The sequence below is a fragment of the Ceratotherium simum genome, chromosome 22 (genome assembly GCF_057802395.1).
Source record: "Ceratotherium simum simum isolate JZ-2026a chromosome 22, ASM5780239v1, whole genome shotgun sequence".
Lineage (NCBI taxonomy): Eukaryota > Metazoa > Chordata > Mammalia > Perissodactyla > Rhinocerotidae > Ceratotherium > Ceratotherium simum.
The window spans coordinates 6,298,190-6,305,498 of NC_141921.1; the positions used below are offsets into that span (position 1 = coordinate 6,298,190).

Below are 7,309 nucleotides of genomic sequence, written 5' to 3' on the forward strand. Positions count from 1 at the left end.
TCGTCCCTCTGTCTAAGCTGCCCACTTAAATATTGTAGCTAAAGGTGAGGAAGGTGTTGGGGGTGGGTAGTGGTCTGGGACTTCAGAGGGCAAGAAGACAATTCTTTTCAGGGTCATCTATAGATAATGTGGTCAGGGAGAGATAGAGTTTTTTTGATAAAAGGGGCTTGGTGCCCCTCCCATTGTAACATCTATTTTACATTATCATTACAGCCATCATGATAGAAGATTTGTTCCAGGAAGGAGCCACCATGTCAAATTCTTTAGGCAGTTAGTGGGGGAGGTCAAATGTCCCTCAGAGAAAACAATCAAGGTAAAGAGATATATTTCAGGGTGGCCAAATCTTGATCTCCCACAACGGTGATCAGTAATGGGAATGTTAGAGTCTCTGGTAGGACTGGCTTGTTATTTGGCCCCAAACCAGAGCTTTCTCTTTTTGTCAAACCAATAATTGTTGAATTTCCAATCTTATTTTTTCTTTTCTGAGGCCAAGTGTTGGGCTTCTCTAGCCAGTTTTTCCAGGCTATCATTCGGAGAAGCATCCCTTTGGACCATGACAGAGGTTTGGCTACTGTTTGCTCCTTTAAGACCTGCATTCTTTGTGGAAGTGTCAGCAAGATGATTTCTCTTAGCTTCCAGAGAGTCAAGTTTAGAATGCCCTGGAATCTTAATAGCTAAATCAGCAGATAAGAGTACTGCATCCAATAGTTCCTGAACATAAGGACCCTTTTTAATTTTATCTCCGTTAGAGGTAAGGAAACCACGTTGCTTTTACATCATCACAGAGTCCTGGACCACTCCAGAAAGCATACCTATTATCAGTATAAACATTGGCAGTCTTGCCCTTGGCTAGGGTACAGGCCCCTGTAAGTGCATACAATTCAGCTTGTTAGGCCATAATAGCCAAGGGCAAAGGTGCCTCTTTGATTACATCAAAAGGCATTGATATCACATATCCAGCACAATATTTACCATTGTCACCCTTTAAATAAGACCCATCAGTAAACCATGAGACATCTGCATTACTCAGAGGAGTTTCTTGTAGATGGTCAGGAGAGGTCAGGAGGTAGTCTGTCAGCGTTAAACAGTCATGGGGAACTTCATCGGTAGTGGAGGGGAGGAGGAGTGCAGGGTTAAGAGTACTGCAACAAGATAGACTTACATGAGGAGCAGTTAGTAAGAGGACCTTATAAGGGGTGAGATGGCTGGGTGAAAGATGTTGTGTGTAGTGAGAATTTAGGAGGGCTTCCACTGCATAGGGTACAAAAACGGTTAAAGGGGATCTCACAACTATTTCCTCGGTAGCCTTAACCAAAAGGGCAGTGGCAGGTACAGCTCTAAGGCAGGGAGGGTTATCTTGTGCTACAGGGTCCAGTTGCTGGCTATAATATCCTGTGGGTCGATGGTGGTCCCTGTGTTTTTGCATGAGCACCCCAAGGGCACTCCCTTCCTTCTCATACACAAAAAGGGAAAAGGGAAACTGATAATTCTGATGTCCAAGAGCAGGGGATTTATTAAGCTCTCCTTTAAGGCTTTAAAGGCTATGTTGTCCTGTTCTGCCCACAAGATAGGGTCAAGGTTATTGTCTTTTAGTAAGACATACAAGGGTTTGGCCATAAGAGAAAAATTTGGAATCCAATTTTGGCAATAGCCAGCCAGCCCAAGAAAACCTTGTAGCTGCTGCTTAGTTTTGGGTTTGGGGAAGCTCAGGACACCATGAAGCCTGTCTGGATCCAGGTGTAGCCCTTGTTCCAATATTGGGTGCCTCAAATACCAAACCTGGTTTTGAACAAACTGCAGTTTCTCCTTGGAGATGGATAAATAAATGGCAAGCAATAGGATGTATTGGAGCATATGAGGAAACCATTTGGTGTAAAACTAATTTGGCCTGACCTTGTTTTTCCAAAGAGGGCCTGTGGCCTCTGTTCATTCATTGTATACCTGCTTTAAACAATTAACATGTCCCAAAGACATGAACAAATGCCCTTAAGATATGGATGCAACTTCTCCCACATTGGCATTTCCTTAAGCATAAGCATTTCTCCCTAGGCTAGGATTTGACGGCTGCACTCATCCTGTGACCACCCAACTGGAGACAACAGACCTGCCACCAGCCACGCCCACGGAGACAGCAGACGTGATACCCACCGTATCCATCATGTCCGTCAATCGCTGTGCTGACAGGTCAATCTTGTGACTACTGTAAGAGGGCATTGCACTCATATGTGATACATGCTCTCTGAAGATATATAACCACTCTGTACACCCCACTTCTTTGGAGTGCTCCATTTCTTTGTGAAGGGACTCTCCTGGGCTATATGGTCCTCAAAAGTTGGCTCATAATAAACCCACCCTAATTTTGATTTATAGATTGGTTATGGATTGTGCATCGACAAGACCTTGTGTCCCTTTGGGCTAAAGCCTTCCTAAGTGGATGCTGTCTTCCTGTGAGGAGGCCTGAGAGGAAGAACAAAGAAGCAAATCATCTACATACTCCAACAAAGTAGAACCTCTCGGAAACTGTACATCATCCAAATCGGCCTTCGGGACTTGTGAAAAGTCAGGACTTTCAGTAAAGCCCTGAGGCATCACTGTCCAGGTGAATTGTTTTCCTTCTCAAGTGAAAGCAAAGAGGGACTGACTGTCCTTATCAACTGGGACACTAAAGAATGTGCTGCACAGATCAATCACAGTAAAGAATTTGCTTTCAGTTGGGATAGATGCCAGTGTTGTATGAGGGTTAGGAACAACTGGGTGCCTAGGGATGGCAATGTTATTTATCGCTCGGATGTCCTGGATGAATCTCGATCTTCAACCACAAGGTTTTCTTACAGGTAAAATAGGAGTATTACAGGGACTTGTACAGGGAATAATGAAGCCTTGGGCCTTATAATCTTCTATTATTGGCCCGAGAACTTGAAGGGCTTCTTTATTTATAGGGTATTGATTAACTTTTGAGATAGACTTTGAAGGATCTATTTGAATTTTGATAGGAGGTGCACTATGGATTCTGCCAATATCAGTTGTGGACTCTGCCCATAAGGAGGGTGGCAGCGGATCTAATAGAGATAAATAGCTAGTGTCCTGAAAATCAGTTTTAACATCATCAGTAATAGAATAAATAAAACATGTTTTAAGGTCATTTTATTTGTCCACTTGGCTATTTTGATTACTCCTGTCACTGCTGCTATCAAATTCTAGAATTATCTCCCTCTTTTGGAAGAAAGAAATACTAGCACGGTCTCTCTCCAGGAAATCTCAGCCTAACAGATGAATGGGAGCAGAGGAACCAAGGAGAAAAGAGTGAGTGTCTCTCAGAGGGCCCAAACAAAAGGGGATGGGTTTAGAGACAGGGACCTGTAGAGGTTTGAGATCCCACTCTCTGAACTGTTTTAGTAATCTGAGGCAGGCGCTGTTTAATGACAGTGGAGGTGAGCAGAAAGAGCAGAGCACCAGTGTCAGTAAGTATGGGGAAATATTCATTCGCAGTCTGGAAAGTGGTTTCTCCAAGTTGATTAAGGGAAAGGATTGGGAAATGCCCTGCAGTTCCTCAGAGCCCTGTCACTGGGGATTGGGAGGGCATTAGAAGGATCGGTTGGGGAGCTGAAAATCTCTGGAGTTTTTAGCTTGCACGGTCCTTTTCCCTATGCCCTGGCTTTTTACAAAACTGATAGTGACTGAGAAGTTTCTGGTTCAGTCCAGAGGCCTTCACTTGTTGGAGTTGAAAATTCAGGATTTTTAGGGTCTTTTTTCAAGTTAAATCCTCTAGGGTGTGAGCAAGCCACTGACCAAATCTGGAGTGGATATGGTCTTCCTCCACTCCATCCAGGACCCCTTCACTAGGAGGGAAAGATCCTAGTTCAGCCCATTAACAAACACAAAATTAAAAACTACTCGAGTGGATTTAGCTTCCATGCGGGAGGCCAGAGTTTCTTAGAAAGCAATCTGAAGCTGATTAAAATAGTCATGAACAGGTTCATCAGGCTTTTGCATGCAAGCTTGAATTTTGTTCCCATCAACAAGCTTGGGAAAGGCGACTGGGATTGCTTGGTGGAGTTTTCCAGCAAGTGTTCTAGCTTCTTGTCAAAAATTAGGGGTTTGTTTTTCTAAATCCCTTTCAGAATGTTCCCATCAGGCAAGTTTCATTAAGTGTTGGGCCTGGCCTTCCCCAACAAGCATATGAAGTAGCTGATATAACTCTGAAAACCTCAGCTAGTAGGTCTGAACAACTATATTAAATTCATCAGCAAATCTATGGAGGTCTTCAGTTGCTTTTGGAAAATCTTTAACAATGGCTCACAATTCAGCTTTAGTCCAGAGAACATAAGAACTCTGAGGTTTGTTTGGATCCTCAGAGGGTTTAACTTTAAAAGGGCAGGTTCTGTTAGGTTCAGAAGAAGAAGGGTGAAGGTAGGTTCAGAGGAGAAAGGAAGTTCAGCAAACGAATTAGAGTGGGGAAGTGGAGAATACAGAAAAGTTGGGGGTGGTGCAGATGGCAAAGAAGATGGGGTTGGGGGCAGAGCCTGAACACAAAACGGCTGCCGGGGTGGAGTCTGAGAAAAAGGACCCCGGGAAGACAAACAAGATGGTGCCTGAGCCAAAGAAGGAGGAGGAGGGGAACAGGAGACTCCAGAAGCCATCTTGTTCTCCCTCAGTTTTTTAATTGTTTCAGTTAATTTAGACATGGTATCTTGTAGTGAGGCAATTTCAGAGTATTGTACATGTTTAGAAACTTCTAGGTACCAATTAAAATAAACATATCACTTGTTTTGCTTAATTTTAGAGCCACAATCTTCCAACTTGGATTTAAGAAAAATGAGCTTGGGGAGATTGAAAGTTCCCCATAATGGCCACTGTAATTCCGGACTACTCCTGGTCAGTTTGGCCCACGTAAAAATGCGCATAGTTCTTAAACATAAACCCAGCCGGGGTCCCTGAAGGAGGGTTTCCCTTAGAACATTTAGATGACTGGGATCCTATTTCTGAAATTTCCTCTGAAAACCCAAGGAAGTTTCTAAAGGAATCTAAAAACAAAAGCAAGTTGCTGGATTCCCAGCCCTGATTCCAAAAGGAATCTGAAAACCAAAAAATAACTCCTAGATTTTCAGCAAGCCCGAGCTTCAAAAGGAACTGTACTACTGCTTCAGAAAATAACAACTGAGTACTCACTAAGGATGAAGCCTTGAACCTAAGGACAGAGCCTTGAACCGCGAAGGACAAAGTCCCTCCTCTAAGAAGACAAAAGCTCTCCCAATCCCAAATAAAGTCAGAGAGCTCAAAATGCAAGGAGAGCTTGGAATCTGAGAGGATACTTACCAAATGGAAAGCAGGCAGGAACTCAACAGAAGCAATGAGCATAAGGGCTCAGTGTGGGTACCTCAACTGATTCTGGGGGTCACAGTCTCTCAGGGGGGTCACCTCCTTTGGATCCCACTTCTGACACCATATATGTCAACTTAAAAAGCAAATTTGCCAGTTATTTTACCCTCAAAACAAGTTTATTCAGGAATAGCCAAAAGAATTGCAATCGAGGTGTGCATGCTACAGCAAATTCCAGGAGACAAAAGAAGGGGCTTGCTTTCATAGAGCAAAAGAGGGAGTAGGGAGGGACTTTTTTGAAAGTCCATTGGAGGAAAGTAACAGTTCTGGGTGGTAATGGCTTCTCATTGGCTGAGCTCTGGTGTTTCTCATTGGCTGGGCTGTTGCCAGATGTGAAGAGAAATCTTCCTTCAGTAGTAAAGTAGTTGTACTTCCTGTGGGAGATGCAAGTGTAGGTGTCTTCCTGTTTGGAGCAATTGATGATGTATATTAGTGCATGAGAGCTCCCCCTATAGGCCTTCCTGACTAGAATTTAGTTGAGATTTTGTTTATTCATTTCACAGGAGAACGGTAGTTTTTCTTTTAATTTTATATCCATCTGTACTGTTTGAATGTTTTGACCTTGCGTATGTATTAGTTTTATTTTTACTATATCATGTCTTTAATTTTTGTCATTGTGTTTTGTTTTCATTTTAATTATTTTTTGAGTAGATAATATTGAACACATGAATCAAGATTCAAAAAGTACAAAAGGTCAAACTGTAAAAATTCTCCCTCCCACTTGTATTCCTAGCTCCCCAATTCCTCTCCTCTATCCTTTCAGAAATATTTTATGTAAATACCAACAAATATATACATGCATACCTAAGTAATGCTATCCCCCTTTGTAACACAAATTTTAGTTTTCTTTATACATTATTCTGCCATCTTGGTTTTTTTCATATTGCAACAGACTGTGAAGATCATATCAGTGCATAAAGAGCTTCCTATGCTTTTTCATGGCTGCATAGTATTCAATGTATGGATGTACCATAACTTATTTAACCAATCCCCTACTGATGCATATTAAGACTGTTTCCAGGCCGGCCCCATGGCTTAGTGGTTAAGTGCGTGCACTCCACTGCTGGCGGCCCAGGTTCGGATCCCGGACAAGCGCCGACACACCGCTTGTCCGGCCATGCTGAGGCCGCGTCCCACATGCAGCAACTAGAAGGATGTGCAGCTATGACATACAACTATTTACTGGGGCTTTGGGGGAAAAATGAATAAATAAATAAAATTAAAAAAAAAAAAAAGACTGTTTCCAGTCTTTTGCTATTATAAGCAATGCTGCAGTGAATAACCTTGTACATGTGTCATTTCACATCTGTGTGGGTATATCTGTAGGTTAAATTCCTAAAATTGGAATTTTGGCGTCAAAGAGGAGATGATTTATAGTTCTGACAAATATTGCCAATTGCTCTCCATTAAAGACTTTCCCATTAGCAATGTGAGTGCTCTACATTTATTGCTTTTATACTAAAACAATGGTTTTTCAAATTCCTATTATAGTTCAGAGATTACTGAGGGATTATTTCTGCTTAAAACCAGCAGGATTAAAAAGGAGAAAAAATGTTCTTATGAACTATAGCCATATTGTTACTACTGCTGCTTGTGTCCTACCTCCCTTGCTCTTTTGCTAAGCTTCCTTGGAGTCCCAGGAACAATAATAATATAGAGAAGAGAGGAGGCACCTTGTTATCTTAAGAACCAGACACTAGATTTCCTCTTAGGAAAAGAACTTTCTTTATTTGGTGTATTAGTTTGCTAGGGCTGCCATGAAAAAGTATCATAGACAGGGTGGCTTAAACAATAGAAATTTACTTTTTCACATTTCTGGTGGCTAGAAGTGCAAGATCAAGGTATTGGCAGGGTTGGTTTTGTCTGAGGCCTCTCTCATTGGCTTGTAGATGGCCATCTTCTCCCTCTGTCATCACATGGTCTATCTTCT

The 7,309-nt window shown here is 42.2% G+C and overlaps 1 protein-coding gene across 1 annotated transcript in view; it reads right to left on the minus strand.

Moving 5' to 3' along the window:
• Window positions 1-5,411: 5,411 nt before the first annotated feature.
• Window positions 5,412-7,309, minus strand: part of ZYG11A (zyg-11 family member A, cell cycle regulator) — a 95,101-nt gene continuing 93,203 nt past the window's right edge. The window contains exon 17 of the transcript XR_015555742.1: window positions 5,412-5,782. The gene's annotated coding sequence lies outside the window, so the exon portion shown is untranslated. The remainder of the gene's footprint in view (window positions 5,783-7,309) is intronic.